The sequence below is a fragment of the Trichoplusia ni genome, chromosome 12, assembly GCF_003590095.1.
Source record: "Trichoplusia ni isolate ovarian cell line Hi5 chromosome 12, tn1, whole genome shotgun sequence".
Lineage (NCBI taxonomy): Eukaryota > Metazoa > Arthropoda > Insecta > Lepidoptera > Noctuidae > Trichoplusia > Trichoplusia ni.
In genome coordinates this window covers 11,010,311-11,027,760 of record NC_039489.1, presented here as the reverse complement: position 1 = coordinate 11,027,760, position 17,450 = coordinate 11,010,311, and the positions used below count along the sequence as shown (strand labels likewise).

At 32.9% G+C, this 17,450-nt stretch overlaps 1 protein-coding gene across 5 annotated transcripts in view; it reads right to left on the bottom strand.

Annotated features, from left to right (window-relative positions):
- Positions 1–17,450, bottom strand: part of LOC113499420 (rho GTPase-activating protein 7-like) — a 247,081-nt gene that overhangs the window by 137,004 nt on the left and 92,627 nt on the right. For 2 of the 5 annotated variants that reach the window (XR_003401104.1, XR_003401106.1), the window contains exon 2: positions 13,982–15,437. The exons of the other annotated variants lie outside the window; for them this stretch is intronic. The gene's annotated coding sequence lies outside the window, so the exon portion shown is untranslated. Of the gene's footprint in view, positions 1–13,981; positions 15,438–17,450 lie in introns of those variants that run through there. 5 annotated transcript variants of the gene reach the window in all.

Sequence of the window (17,450 nt, the reverse complement as noted above, 5' to 3'; positions counted from 1 at the left end):
TTTGTTTTAAAATACTGTTGATGTGTATCTTGTGGATTTTGATACTATTCGTTAATTCAACTTAACACGGTTTTGAGGCAATTAAACCGTTTGACTTAGAGCGTTGATGATTTGAAACAAACAAAAACACGTGTTACGTAATATGTGTTGTGTTTCATGTGTTTTTTTTAAGTATTTTGTGTGTACATAAATGATTAAAGAAGAAAACAAAATACATTTTTTTTATGTTAAACCTTTAAGGAAAGTCTACGTTAAGTGAGAGAGTTTTATCGTCTAAGGGACGAATTTGAGAGGAGAAAGAGGTCACCGGAGGGCTTTAAACAAAATTTGGATAAATGGTTTTATGACCTGCAGGCACTGTAGTGTTTTCAACACTCTAGTGCCTGCAGCAATGGAAAAGAACTAATTACTATGAGGCAAAGTAAATGCTGAAACAAAAAAAAACTGTATTCACTGTATAGTCTAGCGGACAGATTAAAAAAAAAGGGTATGATGTTTTCATTTGTCTTCGAAACAAAAAATAATGTGTGTGTGTGCGTGATTTAAAATCTCTTGTGACGTCATTTACCAGTACGCATTTTACTAGCAAGACAGTAACGTTTTTAGCCCCACTTCCAAACTTAAGTTCTTTTTATCCTCCTTACTTTTAATATTGTAATAAAAATAAAAATTATGAACCTATTCAACATTTTCGGAAATCTGTCTAAAGGATTTTACAGATTTTTTTATTAGATCTAGTCAAATATTCTATTATCTATACTAATATATAAAGCTGAAGAGTTTGTTTGTTTGAACGCGCTAATCTCAGGAACTACTGGTCCAAATTGAAAAATTCTTTTTGTGTTGAATAGACCTTTCATCGAGGAAGGCTTTAGGCTATAAACCATCACGCTGCGACTAATAGGAGCGAAGATGGGTACAATGGAAAATGTGAAAAAACAGGGCAGGTATAAATCATGACATATATCTTTTACCCACGGGAACGAAGTCGCGTGCAACAGCTAATTGATCATAAAATCTTACGTAACTGTTACAAGATAGCACATATAACTGTCTTTTCAAGTTTCGTATTCTGTATACGAGAGAATTGTGGTATAAAAGCAATTACTCATAATCGTATTATAGTAAGTAGCTGGGTTTTGCTTGTAATTCACTGGTTTGACCCCCGGTGAGGCTTTTAGATAACCATAGGGTGTCTTGTTCTGTCCATTATGAGGCTGTATTTATTGTTAGGACACACGCGAACAATATGTGAATAGTACGATGCTATAGTGAAGTTGAACAGATGTTTTGCATGTACGTTTGTGTATTGTTGTTTTTTTTTTCTAAGGGCTGTGTGTGTTAAAGTGTGCTATAGAATTTTTATCACTTTTTCTCGAGTGTATTTTTGGAACCTATTCGGAATCATCTGGGTGGTTTAAAGAGTTTGGTACTAAATTGTAGATTAACTATATGAGAAGAAAGAAACTAGATTAAGTTAGTTATAATAATAAGGAAAGAAAGAAACGCGACCCAATTCCAAAAATAAAATATTTTACGTAATCATGTCAGGCGTGAAACAGTAAAAAAAAAATAATGGAAATGGCTCCAGCATTAAAATATGTATGATTTTCAAAGTCATCAATGTAAAAACTAAAATTACGTTAAATAACCAAAAACAAAACCTATGATAATAGTCATAAAAACTACAATTCAAAAATCACTAAAAACGTATTCGGCGATGCATACAAGATACAAACAGACAAACATATCTTTTGTATGATATAATCGTAACGTAGGAGTCTTTGATACGCCGCGATCTGCGCAAGCGCAAACAAAGAGACCTTGTCCGGAGTACCGATAGCAAAAAACGTTGCGTAACGATGAAAAAAGTGTACCGTTAGCGCGTTATAGTGTTCTGCGGGCCATTGCTATTGAGTTAAGGCTTTTCAGACGAGCTTATACGCGCGTTTTTTGTTCCTCAAATGTAAGATAGGCTAATTCTTTGATATATTTGTGAAACGTAATGGGGTTTTTGACCCGTGTAAGCAATTGTTTTAAGTGAATTGTTATCTTTATAATTTGAATAAATTATTCAGACGTTCAGTTTCTAGAATTGATAGCAAATTGACATAATATATTGTAGAATTTAGAAAATATTTTATGGAGAAGAAAATGTGTTGCGAAAATAAAATATGTGTTTTATTCATAGATATATCTTTGCCAATTTGATGTTTCGCGTTTTAATATCCGGCCGTCAAAAACAATGTATTTGAATATTTTTACTTTACTCAATTTTTCGAGTTGAGTATCATAGGAAATTAGAAGACATTTTGATCTGTCAAAAATAAGAAAATTATTTTCTTTTCATTAAGTTCATTCAAGATAATCCCGTAGATACTATTACCGTTTTCATCAATACGTGAGACGTAATGTTTTTAATGAATTAATGTAATGTATTTCTCTCAAAAAGTACACTTTACATACATAGAAAATATATTTAAAAAAAATATAATACATCTCGTGTTCATAAAGACACAAAACAAAAACTATTTTAAAATATGGATAAAGCCAGAGTAGTGCCCCTGGAGTCCCTCAAGATGAAAAGCTTTTGTAACAGAATTTCTTCGACTAAAAATTAACAAAAAGGAAAATGATCCGGGATAGACGATATCTGACACAATTTTCTGTATATTTCTTACTAGCTGTTGCCCGCGACTTCGTCCCCGTGGGTAGAAGATATAAGTTATGATTTATACCTGCCCTGTTATTTTCACAATTTCGATTGTATCTTAGCTCCAATTAGTCGCAGCGTGATGGTTTATAGCCTAAAGCCTTCCTCGATGAATGATCTATTCAACACAAAAATATTTTTTCAATTTGGACCAGTAGTTACTGAGATTAGCACGTTCAAACAAACAAACAAATTCTTCAGCTTTATATATTAGTATAGATACGTAATATTGCCAGCAAAGAACACCCCTTATAATTGCGTGGGTAGCTGGATATGTTTACAGAGTTGAAACATGAAACAACAAATACCCACCCCCACAAGCTTAGCTACAGATACCATCATGATACATAAACATTTGTATTTTAACTACGAGAATCTGTAATTGAATGTAACATTTTTTGTTCCCATCTTACAACAAGACGTTTTTTGTACGAACTTTCTTCATTTCAATTCATTCATTCCTTTTAATAAAGATACAAGCATTTTCTCGCAACTTCAGATAAAAAAAAAAACAATCAAATGAAAAATACCTTAAATGAATAGACTTTCCCATAGATATCATGGAAATTTCGTAATAGTCGATTCAGCGCCTTGGGTATGAAGAGGTAAGAAACACACACACAAACGTTATCTAAAAACCTAACACCGTAATAATACTACTGTAATAAGCAAACTGGCACCAGACAAAAAAAGCGCCACAAATAAAAACCGCAGCGTTCATCTGAAACACCTTTACTAGCCTCGCCCATTGGGCAACAAACTCAAACGCACAATGCACTGCACAGTTACATACAAGAGAAAAATAGATGTCAACTGCTACGCGTAACTACAACACGAAGTACTGTTGCAATTGTGAGAGCGGGACAAAGCTATACACGGCATAGAGCGCCATCTCCGTTCCACATAGGCAGTAATATTAGTTTTATAGATAGTGGTAGAGGTTGTGTATATGCATAATATACAGCATGTGTAAATATTACATATTAGTAACACATGTTAATGGAATATGACCGTTTAACGGGACACATCTGGTCTTCGCTGTATTTTTGTACTTGTCATATTTGGAATGATAGATCACTTAGTAACGACCAAAAAGTATTTAATGTTGTTTGAGGATTATGGTAAGGATTTATCAAGTATGTTTTTCATTGTAAGGAGTTTTAATCTGGCTTTATTCGGTATGGGTTTTTTTTAAGAATTTGCGATAGTCAATATATTTTGTCCTTCAAAAAGTGTTAAATATCAAATCGCAGGTCTGTAGAGAGCAAACGTAGAGTTCAAATAGTCATTAAATTTTTTAAATAAAAATAATATGTTACGTCGTTTTTTTTTTCTGTATCACGCTTAAGATTAAGTTTTATGAATAAGTTCCATCCTTTTGAAATTGTGACGGTCACATTGGCGCGGTCAAGTGGTTATGATGATACAAATATTTTAAGCGTTTTCACATGTGATAAGTTCTCTATAAAAATCAAGAGAGCTTGACAAAAAAATGCCCGACCAGAAAATTAAAATTACGACTTGTAACGAATACCTATTAAATATAGCTAAGTGTAGGGTCCATAATTAATTCTAAATTTAATATTGTCTTTTCCACCTGTAATTGTACAGGTACATTATGAATTGCAATAAACGATTTTGATTTGATTTATATTGTAATTTTCACTCATTCATATACACCGAACAAATTTTCTGTTTAATCAAGATAAAAATAAATGTAAATTTAATTTCTAAAACTTCAGTGTGATTGCACCTTAAGACTTGTAAAGGTCATTGACAAAGGACACGGTCAACCGATTGCTTCATAGCAAGACCGCTTTTAGGCAAAAGGCATAAAAAAATATTTATATCAAGTCTTATAAAATTGTCTCAATACTGTAAGTAAATAAAAAAGAATGCGTATTACTTACTAATAATAGAACAATCTGAATTAGCAAAACAAAAGATTAACACTCACTGGACGTCATTAAAAAGTCGTACGTCCATTAATACAGTGAAGGCCACAAAAAATGAGTCACAATAAGTTCACAACATACGTTTACACTGCCGGCCACTAAAACTGGTACAAATGCGTGCAAGCCAAAGCGTTGGAATGTCAACGCGGGTGGTGATTGACAATTGACCTTTTAAGGAGATGCTTCAACATCAGTGTAAATATGACCCGAACGGGTTGAGGATTTAAAAAAACATGGAGACTTCGAATAACGTGAGTGTTTTGTAAATATTGCGAATTGTTAATATATTAATCGATTGGGTTTTCTTATTTCCATATTTACGACGATTTTTTGTCATCCTTTATCGATCGCGATTTGTTTACTAAAAGTATCGGAAGATTAGAAACTAAAAAAATTAAACATTTGTGTAGTCTTTAAGACGTTGTTTCACCTATTAAACATTTTGTTTCCTTATTGCTTTTCCTAATATAACTGATTGAAGGGTCTTAATAACAGGTCGAATTTTACGACTCAAAAAACTATTGCTTCAATTTAACTCAATAGTACTCAATAGCACATTGATTTATAACACGTACTTTAAAATCAAAATTACGATGCTGACGTCACAAATCACCAATAAATTACAGCTTAAATAATGAATTAAATATCTTTTTAATGGCCATTAAAATCAGCAAAACCATCTAAATATTTTGATCGTAAACTTTTAAAATATTATCTGAATACAACCTTTTATATTCAATATTTACCGGCAAAAGATAAAAAACTAATAAAATGGCGGCTTTAAATTATTTAACAACAATATTTATGCCGTACCCGTCGCCATTTTATAACCCTATTACTAGGAACACATATGCCGACTTGACCTTAAGAAACGTCAGATTGTCATTCAAACCTCGCGCGCATTCCTTTAGAAGAAAAAGTTACGGCGGGAACCTAGGATTGTAAAAGTTAGGTTATGAATCATAAAAACACTCTTTGCTAGTTTTGCTGTGCATTGACGCTTTTTCTTGATTTTTATTCATTTGTTAGTGTATAAGTGCAGCAATGGATGCAATTTTGTAGTAAGTTGTCATATTAATAATGTAGTTTGTAAGGATATGTTGAACGGTACTTGCTAATTTAGTAAGCGAAACATGATAAAACTTTGCGAGAGGAAGTCCTTGTTTATTATAAATTATTGCTATTTAACTGTTTGCGAATTAATTATTAAGCTGTTTACCATTTGTCAGGCTCCTAACTATTCCGGAAAACAATTATAATAAATATAAGTTTGACAGATGATTAAGTTAATTTTGTATTTATTAGTGTTTGAAAATCAGAGGTATTTTTTTTCAATTCAATTAGTATTCCAATTTATGCTAAATATTTCACATAAAAAAAACAGACACCACCTTATATCGAGCAATTATTTTTAAAATTATAAAGAATTTCTTGTAACGAGAATAAAATTCAAATGTGTAAAGAATGCCGTCAACAACTCCAACGTATTCACAAGAGCATAGAACACATGCGTTTGAATATGGTGACGTCACGCGCGGCCATATTGTTCGCGTGCACAATACGTCACGCTTAGACCTGCCACACACATCTTTTGACATACCAAGCTACACACACGCTATAAAATTCCCGCGTTTTTCTTAACACGTACAACGTATTTTGTGAGCAAATGTACAACTGAATATTTTATTATTTTCTTACGTTACTTTAAGATTTTTTCTTGGTTCTTTATACAAAAACAGACATGTATGTAAACAATTTATATAGAATTACAGCCTTATTTGTAATTCGTGATAAATAGCAACGTCAAACAGTCTGCAATTGACCTTATATCAAATCTACATATGGCACACAAGGTTACAATGCTAACCAAACAATGTTTGTTGCGTGTTATCACAGATTTGAGTAAATGTCTCTTTGTAAGTTAAGTAAATAAACAAAAGCATGAATATTTGCCAAAATCCTATAGAAATAAAGCAAACTCAACTTTAGCCAACTGTTTCTGAACTTTCGTTCGAATTATAAATTGTTTCGCCATGTTGTGTTCTGTGAATTTGAAATTGAATTGTTCTACACTCTCTTGTTTCCGGCATGTTTTTTTTGACATAGTCTGTGTTGTATTTGACACATTCTTTTTTTTATATTGTTTTTTTTTGCAAAGGTTGGGTGCTCATCCAATATGGATACAGAATGGTCGATTCTATGTAACGAATACCTTGGAAATTTTTATTTTAATGATAAATTTGGGACATATTGGTTGAAGACTTTCGTTTGAAGTTTTCCTTATGTAAAATATATACCAACATTGTATGCTAATAATAAGGTATAGTTCGAATAAATTATATTTGCCATTTAATCGTTAAGCTCAATGTTCAATCTATAAAAATAATGTTAATTCCAACTAAGCTGTTTAAGGATTTACCAAAGGCTGTTTCCCGTACTTGAAATCTCCGTACACAAACGCAATACAACACAATGAGAGACAACCTTCTGTTGTTACATTAACTTAAAATTAGATACACAATCATTAACCGGCATAATAGGTTGCTGTCCAAACTTGCGACAGTAAAAATAAGGTCCGGACAGTGGTTGCGACATATCGTAGGCGGACCGTTTGGTTGCCAGATGGTGAAGTGACGAAATCGCTATTTGTCTTACGAACTGCATTTTTCGAATGCACTCCGGTGTCTAACCGCACGATGACGCGACGACCGTTGCCGAGGTTTGACGTTTTGACAGCTGTCAACGTTATTTGAATTTAGAATTGAATTATAATGTTCTGATTATTTCGAACGGTTTATTTGAATTTTATTGTATTTATTACTTACTTAAGCTCAACTTAATTTCATAAGAGTTAGTCTTTGAGTTTGTGTAGGTAGTCTCAGGATCTACTAAACTTATTTAACGAATAGAAAGCTCTATACTTGTAAGTGTTTAACGAAGATGACATTATAGTTTCAAGCAGAAAAAGGAATACTAATTCAATCAATTGCATTAAATATTGTGTAAGGAGACTTCATACTTAATAAACGAGAAGTAGACGACACTTAATTACTCCTAAAAGTTAGTAAAATTTAGTCTTGTCATGTGTTATCTATCAAATATTGTCCTATCACACCTAGAGAGAGATAAAGTAAGTGAATAATAGCTTCCTACGGTACGTTGATTCTCTTATCGCCTTGTAAACTTCCTATACTGAATATTTACCGTCTAATGACGATAGTTAATGTTATTGGGAGAACTACTAATCAAAATTTAAAGCCATTTAGGCGCTAAGAAGTTGACTGAATGGACTGGAAAATACGCTAAGTAAGGCTTTGTTTAAGCCCTCAATCAGAGTATTCAAATAACAAAAGTAAACAGTTTATCAGTAATTAATTATTAATTAAGAGAAGAATGTACACAAGCAAACTGCTAAAAGGATGAAAAGTTATTTAACTTTCGCTTATATTTCATACAAATATGAAGACGCGATTCATCGGTTAACACCAATTAAAATCGCAACACCAAAACTGCTATTGAGGTGCATGAATAATGAACAACAAGCCACAGTCGGTAGGATCAAAAATGTAAATAATAAAAAGTATACTACGACACACCCAAAAAAATATTTCACTCAATAAAAAAAAAACAAGTCTTTGAAACTTAAAACACGTTGTCAAACCAGCCTTTTTTTAGAATTCAAATTATAAATTTGAAACATTGTTAACTATGTATTCTTATTTGAATATACCAGCGGAATATAAATGTATTAAAAAAAAATCTGCATTCCATTGTTAATTTTTTAACGAGGTTTTAGATTCGGAACTATGTTTTTACTACTTCGTATTTTTTTTGGCATTTGCAACACTTTAACGAGTTAGTTCACTGGTAACACCGAATTTAAAATTAATTGTTAAATAAATTGGTAAAGGAAAGTGTATCAAATATGATTAAAACTGACTGTTTGCATTGGTAGCAAAAATATCTAATTAAGTTGTATCTATAAATGATGTTTCTTTGTTTAAAAGTTTTTAATAACTGAAATACCTTCTTTGAAATACTTATAAAAAATATAATTCTTAAATTTTGTTAGACTTAATAGATTTCATTTTAAAATACCTGATGTCGGCATTGAGTTATGCTACCAAAACTCTTTCTTTTGTGTATGTACTTTCGTTTGGCCAAATCCTCCAATGGACCAAACAAAGAAGGTTCCAAGCACCACGGATTGGTTATTTCAGATTCTAATATTTGAAACCTTTTTTTTCGCCCGAAGTTTTCCTTTGCCGTTTGCCGGTGATGTCTTTGAATAGTTAAAATAAGTACGAAGTTGCAACTGATTTGGCAGTTTGCTCATTTGTACCTCAAATAAATAACAAGGAAACAAGAAAAGATAAACAGGCATAAGCCCTTAATAAGATATAACATTAATAAAGGCTGCATCAAATAATAATTCCTGCGAATTCCACTTACAAAGCAATTCTTGCATTCCTTTAATATGCTAAAACAATTAGGTTACTAATAAAAAAAACATATGTATGCGATTATTAATCAAAAGATCTGACGACTTGAACAGACAGTGCGACAACTTAACACTCGTGATTATTTTAGCACATGACCTACCGTTAGGGTTGCCAATGTAAAATCCGAGAATAAACGGAGCGATAAATCACATAGCAATTCCGAGAGCAGTGTTACCAGTTGCAAACCATAAAACGTAATTGAATAATACCGAGCGTTTGTTAACCGAGTGTGGTGGCAATAAAAAATTAAAAAAGTTATGCCTGACCTTCGTTTGTGAATTCCGTATGCGTCCGCCATGCGGGCTGTTGAAGTTATTTTTGAGATGTTCATAATTTTGATGTGTATGATACGTTTTTGTTGAGATGCCACTCAGGTTGAATACATATGACAGCTCATTCACAAGAAATAAGAAGGTTAACGTACACGATAATGAAAATAATAAAATCAACCCGATGATTATTTAAAATCATGAATTAACTCCTGATATAGAAACCTTAAGCCTATCTTCCACGGGATCAAAAGTAGATGAAGGTATTGATTTTTTCATACTGTCCCGAGCAAATGTCTTCCTCCAATGTTCCCACAATTTCTCATCCTACCACACCTCAAAATAGTCCCAACAGTAGATGAAATTATGTTATCCAAAAAATCGATAAAATCATATCGATTACACCTCAAAGTCGGCAGAACTCTAAATATTTCACATCGTGGTATGTGATGCCTACATGGTGTTTTATCGAGCCGATTTCTCGGGTCGTTACGTAGCCATAACCTTGTAAGCGAGAATGCCCGTGTTGGCCTTTACACACTATTCTTAGTAGGACTGAGGAAAATGGGTGACTATGGTAATTGAAGAACTATGTTCGTATTATATGGTTAAGTTAGTTCTAATATAGCTACAGGTTAAAATACAAGTGCGTAAAACGAAGCTAATGTACTAAGTTCAAAGTATTATGGAAAAACCCATTGCCCAAATCATTTATTATTACTACAACGTTAAAAAGGGTTTATGCAGCTAAATTTGTAAATCAATCCATGATTATGTCCTACAAACACTTAATTGAATACATACAAATATATTAGTGTTTTCTGATCATTTTGGTCATTTCCGAATTATAAAATAACTGACGCTTTCGACCGGAAAAGTAACTATTTCCAACCAGACCAGTAATTATTGCACTTTAATAAAACCAATACTAAGTCCGATTATTTGCACACTGACACACACAATGCCATGTGCTCATTGTGTAGTTAAATTGTAGTTGTATTTTGAAAATATAACATTCGTAAAATTATTGACAATCATCGTCAACCAATTTCACTCCTTGGAAGCAAAAAATTTCAATACAATATTTTATGTCAACATGGCTGTTTACAGAATCCATCCAACAAACTTCAAGTACCATTATGTATCGTCCTATTCTTATCTTCAGGACACAAGATGTGGATATTGTGTTTTATGAAATGATCCGCCGAGCCGTTTGCTTGCCCATAACCATCCTGTAAGGCTTGTCGACTAACGGAATTATTTTGTAAATAGAATCATCTAGTGTTGTTTACCTTTATGTGATCTAACCAGGAATGGGATAAAGGCTTGTTTGAATTGGTATCTAAAGATATTTTGATTTTGATTCTGTTGCAGCTAATCTACTAGTTGATGAAACTGCCAGCATAATTATCGTCATCGGAGAGGATAAATTATGTCAGTGCAAAAGAGTTAATTCCATAATAGAAGAAATACCAAGATTTTTTCCGGGAGGAACATTTGCGCAAGTCATTGTCTAGTCTTGACAATGATAAATAGAACTATCAAAAGTTTCTATAACGCTCACAATCTGCTCATAGTACCGACATTTAATCGATGTTCTTGAAGAGTGACCACAATACAATTTACTATGGGACCTTACTTCTTTCATATCACCAAAACAGTTATTTTACGTTCTCTCCCAGTCTATCATTGCCCTTAAACTAGGCCTCAATAGCCAACGGGATCGCACTATAACAGTTTGTATCTACGGCCGCATAAAAATCAAATTTAATGTAATTTATAGTTGCAGCTGTGACAGAATTGCTCTCATCTTTTATGATAACAGCCGTTGTTATCACCTGTACCAGATTATTTGCATCATTAAGTGTATCAGCGGATTGTTGTTTAGATATTTACATTTTAATCTTTGTGTTGGGAGGTAAACTTGTTTTTGTATCTTCAAAGTCTTCAATAGGGTTATTAGATTGTTTTGGATTACAATTGTCTGTCTCTTCAAAGGGAATGTTTTGTTCTTTATTGATATGATGATGATGATGATTAAAGCCTGGTGTTTTTTTTGTTCTGTGTTTTTCTCTTTATTAAATCTGTTTGTTTACTTTTTTCCCTGTGAACTTTTAGACCTTAGCATTACAGTAATAGTGCAGACGAACTATCATTATTACACATCTACAACAATTTTGCATACACTAAAATATTATGTTCGACTCATGGAAACCCTTTCGATTTCTCAACCTAACGTCCAATTACTTGATTTGCATTTTCTTTCATAACCTGTCGTAAATAAATGACTGTGCTTTAATAATAATCACAGTCTGTTTAAGCTTGAATAATTTGTTTATTTAAACTCAAAAGAACTGCCGCATCGTTTAACCGCACGCGCGTTCTTGTCACGTAAAGTTTTTAGTGCTTTTAAATATTGTGTCGTGTGTTTGTGTACTTTATAAACATTTTTGGGATTTAGAGCTTCAAAATGACTATTTGGTAATTGTACCTCATATTTGTCATCTTTTGGTTCGTCATCAGCCCGTTGACCACCGACATAATTATGAGGCTTTTGCAGTATAATACTGCTTAATATAAATATTGAAGTTATCTAGTACCTACGCAATGGTTTCAACATCTAGCTTTTTTACATGTAACGATGATTTTACCATCATTGCTTCTAGGAGATCTATTGCAATTAAAAAAGAGATTCTATACCGTGACATTGTCACCTTCAATGGGTTGTGGTACGTACAGATGAGCCCAAAAAATACCAAAATCATTTCCTCGTTAATTAGCAATAATTTTATATTACCTACAACTAATATAACCAAACCAGTCAATTAACTTCTCGAACATCACATCAAAAACCAGTTATTTCGTTTCTGTTTGATCACCAAGTGTTAATCTTTCTTTATAAAGTCATTACGCAACATACAATTTAATCGGTTTATCAATATACGATGGACTATGAGAATTTATTCACACATAGGTGGGTGTGTGAAGGTTCTAAATACATCATCGACCCGTCAAAAACGTAATAATCAAACATAACTTTACTATGTATGAAAACTTTTTATTGATGGTAGAAGTTACACACAGTTTTTGTGTTCAGGTGTGATTTCGAAGTGAAGAGGAATATAGTTTCCAAAATTATTCCAACCTGTAGAAAACCCACTGGCTTTAACAGATACAAAAATTGAAGATATTTTCTCTAGAGAAGCAACGAGTCTTAGTGCCCATGCTTGATCACTTGCGAATTGGAAATTTCTATACAGATTTTCCAATTTTGGAAGTTTTGATTGCTTCGATGAAGAATTCATCCCAACTAATATTAAAAATGCGAAAGTAACTCTGTCTGTCTGTCTGTTACGCTTTCTCGTCAAAACCACTGAACTGACTTTAATGAAATTTGGTACAGAGATAGAGTTGACTTTGAGTAGGAACACAGGATAGTTTTATCCCGGACTTTTGAAGAGTTCTCTTGGAAACGCGATATAACTTCAAAAAGGTTATATGTCTTGCAAGTCTACTACCCAGCCAGTACTTTTATTACATGCTGGCTGCGCAAAGTGGTATTGCTTGTCGATAAGATGTAGATCTATTCTTGAATATAGAGTGTCTGCATCTCCACATCAAAATTAATAAAAAAATCAATATAAGAGATAATAAGAATAATTTCCTTCTTATTAATAATTCTCCAACGTACTTATATTCAAAACATCTGACATTCAGCACTACTTATAAATCGGTGTGCGTTTACGGATCCCGATACGCGTCGTATACTAACACTACAACGCCCGGGGCGCGTTCACGAAGCAAGTGTTAAATTGTCGAACATGATACCATCGTTATTCGCTGACGTGGATACACGTGATACAGTCGCGTGAAATGGTGGTAGGGTTTGGCGGTAATTATATTTATGTATCTTGTTATGTCACATTTAAATGATAAATAATGACTTGACAAGAAGGCACTAGGTTACCGTTGTGTCTTTGATACTTAAAAAAATTGGTGCTTTTTTACAATATTTTCATGTAAAGTAAATACAAACAGAATGTTACGGTCAAAGCATACTTTTTCCAAGAACAGTTTTATAAGTTGATAACAAAATACATTTTTGAACTATCTAAGAGTAGAAATTATTTTTATTCGACATCTAGACACACTTGGCTATATTTATATTTTAAAATTTGCCATCAAAATAACGGTTAGTCGCTCATAGTATTTGAAATTTAATATATCCGACATCAAGTTCGCTCATTGACCAAAACAAAACTGCATAAGTACCAACAAAATCCGATTCAAAATTACCATGTCAGTTTTAATAACCTGAAACCGTTTCACTTGTCCACTCGAGTGTACTGGCCGCATCAATCGTGAGGAATAAACGCATTATGTTAATTTTCACCAGAATTACGTTTTGGTGTATGTGGGCCATTCTAATATGGCGGTGCGGCTGTTGAAATGAACGAAGCGGGAATAGGGTTGGCGAATTTGGATTAATTAATATTTTTGGTGGAGTTTTTGTGATATTGTGATTTCATGTTTTTTTTTAGTTGATCAATTATTTTTGATTGGACGGAATAGACAGCCCTAACTTAAATGATTAGATAATATTTATCTAAGCATACCTAGTTTGGGTTAAAAACTGGTAAGAAAGACTTAGGTTAAAGAAACAAAGGTTATTTTTATCATTTTTACTACATTTGATTTCCTTAACGTAACCACTCATTTACCATTAAAACCTTTACGCTTTAAATATTCGACAGCCAACGAGCAAGCAAGTGACAACCCTAACACGATCGAACAGGTATCGATAGTTTCGTCAAATAATTTACTTAAGCCCGCAGTTTATGTACGTAATACAACCTTATGTAATAAAATAATGTGTAACGTGATAAAGACAATATTGTATGGAGGGTCCCCTCGCGACCTCTCGCAGCACTTTGTAAAGAGGTTTATGATCAAACCTCCTTACAAAGTTACAAGATTCAGAGATCCTACTACCGACTCTTGGAGGAATATTGCAGTTGTGGGAACGAGACAACGATACATGGCGTAGAGCGGTGTTTCTTTTACACATGTATTTATGTGCAACGTTGTAGGAATCAGTGGTAAGTCCCTTGTATATACAAGTGTTGTGTGTAATATTTCCTACTTTATATCGATTTTGAAGATAGAATATTTTTAATTTTACTGTTGATGTAATAATTGTCTTTGTCTATACGAGAAGAAAAGACTTTGAAGGCTGGATTAATCACATTTGGCGAAAGTTTGTGTATGGATGTGTAAAGTTGTTCCTTCTAAAGATAAACGGCTAGATTGATTTTGATAAACAAATGAGCTTTTTTATCTGCCTTTGTTAGAGAAACTGCGAATAACAGCTAGTTTAAATAGAAAACAAAAAAAATATCGCGAAGCACAGTAGGCATTGGCATAGTGACCCGTTCTCAGTCGTGTAGTCAGACTTCTCTTAATATCTTTAATGATAATTAGTAGTTTCATTTGCAATTAAAACGTTAGGTAACTAAGTGTTGACCAGGCTATCAAAACTTAACCAACTGTTAAAACGCGTTCACATAATCGGGTTAACGACACTCTATTACACCATCCAACATCGAACAATTCGCCTGACAGACACCATTACAACTTCACCATAAAGTTTTATTGGCTTTTTATCTATACATTTAAAAAAGAAAATGTTTATTTTACATAAGCCAGTGTCGTCGAAAAAAACATCGATGTTTTTGACCTGAATACCAAGTTGCAAGTTACTCAGAGTCAGAACAGTAGGCCGATTGTGAATCAACGAGGAAGCGTTTTTCGACGATATGGGTCAGCTTTGATTAGTGTTGGGACAGGTCGATAAATGAAGTGCATTTTATCGATAAAGTAAACGAAAGTGTTTTCAGATATTAGTGTCGAAAATATATTTATGGGGTTTGGGCTGAAGATTATTTTATTATATGCTTACTTATGTTGACTAGGACTCATCCATCTGTATGATAATTACCTGTGAACAAATAAGAATATAATAAAATTATTACAAAAAAAATATAATAAAATGATATTTATTATTAGGTATTTAAATGTGTAGATATTTGTCAAGATACGAAATAACATGCAACAGAATAGACTCATGGACGATTTTAAATTTCGGCCAAAAGTTAATTGGAATAATATATTACAATTAACCTGTCTAAAAAACATCAGTCATATTAAATTACTTACAAAGCTAAAAAACGTAACTAACGAAGAAATATTAAACAAATTAATAACAATTTGTAACAAAAGCATTTTAAGAAACGCAATCCGTCAAACCAAAACTAATTTATCATAGATCAATGTATCGACATTTCACGTCACTAGCTGAAACGAATTGCATCACTCCGGCCATCGAGATTCAGAGCGGCGTTACGTTGGTTTACCTAATTTTTCTTTGTAACGTTGCTTCAACCAATCTCTCATTGTTTAGCCGAACAATGACGCCTTTGACGCATTTCGGTGCCGGAAAATTATTAATTGGGGACGCGCGGTCGTTGCGTTCGATATTCAACGTCGACGCAACATCCCATCACTATTTGTCAGTTTTGTTTTTTGAATTTTGATGTATGCTGCCGTGAGTTTTCTTTTAAGTAAAGCTTGAATATTAATGGCTGGTGTTCACTTTGATTTGAAAAGGTATTTTTAAACTATTCTTTTTTTTGGTCCGTAGTTTTGTACCAGTTTGGTCCAAGTCTGAATATCGTTAAATAATCTCCTTAGCGTATTAATATTTGATACTCACTTTAGTATATTCCGTACCAGTATTTGTCATACATGGGTTAACATGTGTTTGACTAAAAATAAACGTTTAAAAACCAGTCGGATGTGAATTGCCGAAGTGTGTATCGTATTTTGGTATAAACGAGTGATTTTCACGCCCCAATTATTGTTAAAAGCATTTTGTGATAAATGAATGAGGGAAAATGGTTTATTAAGGCCTATTTTTGAATCTACAATGAATGAACGTTACTTTTAGACAGACTTTTCTAAATATTATATTGTCAAAGCAGATGCTGTGGTCGAAGCGATCCATCGCGGAACGATCTTAAGACCCATTTTAAATTCATTCATAGCAATAGTCGATCTTTATAAGCTTATAATATAAGCACTGATATCTACATCGTCAAGAAACTAAAATTATCAAGTACATAACCGAACAAATCATACTAAATCAAAATTCGAATCATTTGAACGTCATACAAATTCACGAAACACGCCGCCAAGAATAATTAGAACACATCTGGTCTCAAACATGTTTCAGATAAATTAAGTTTTATAATTATGTTTATTGATACCATCCGTTCGGTAAGAATCTTTTTAGTTTCCGCTAATGAATCACTGATTAAATTCGGATAGATAGATAAGCCATGATTTTCATTCCAATCTGCCTACTGATTGAACTTTTTCGTACCGTGGGATTTAAGATTGTACATTGCAAGTGGTTTACCGGATTTCTCTTAAACTTGGATTAGGTTTAAGGCTCTTTTTGGGAATTGATTTGTGAGTACAGTTTAAAAGCTATTTTTATTACTAATTAATTACGCCATTTTATGCCAAAAGCCTTTATTTTTTAGAAATGAAGACGTCATCGTTTTAATAAAGGCAAGAATGGTAAACTATATCGACAATTATTTCAGCCGTTGTCGTTGCTTTGTTTTAAAAAATAGTTACAACTCCTTTTTTCTATTAAATTACCAACAAAGCATCTCCATTCATTTGTAAAACGCTCTACAAGAAACTGTACAACGATCAAACCAAAAAACAAAAGCCAAAATGTTGTATTAAATATTAACTTAACCCAATATTCCTAAATACCCTTTATTCCTTTCAAAAAAGTGCCGCATCGAGTTATAACTCAGTTTCTCTATCTAATCTTTGATTGGATAAAATGTTACCCATTTGCCCAAAAGATAGCATCCGGTTGTCCAAATTAAGTGAAGGCATTTGTTCACGAAATATTCCATCTTCACCAGGCATGGCT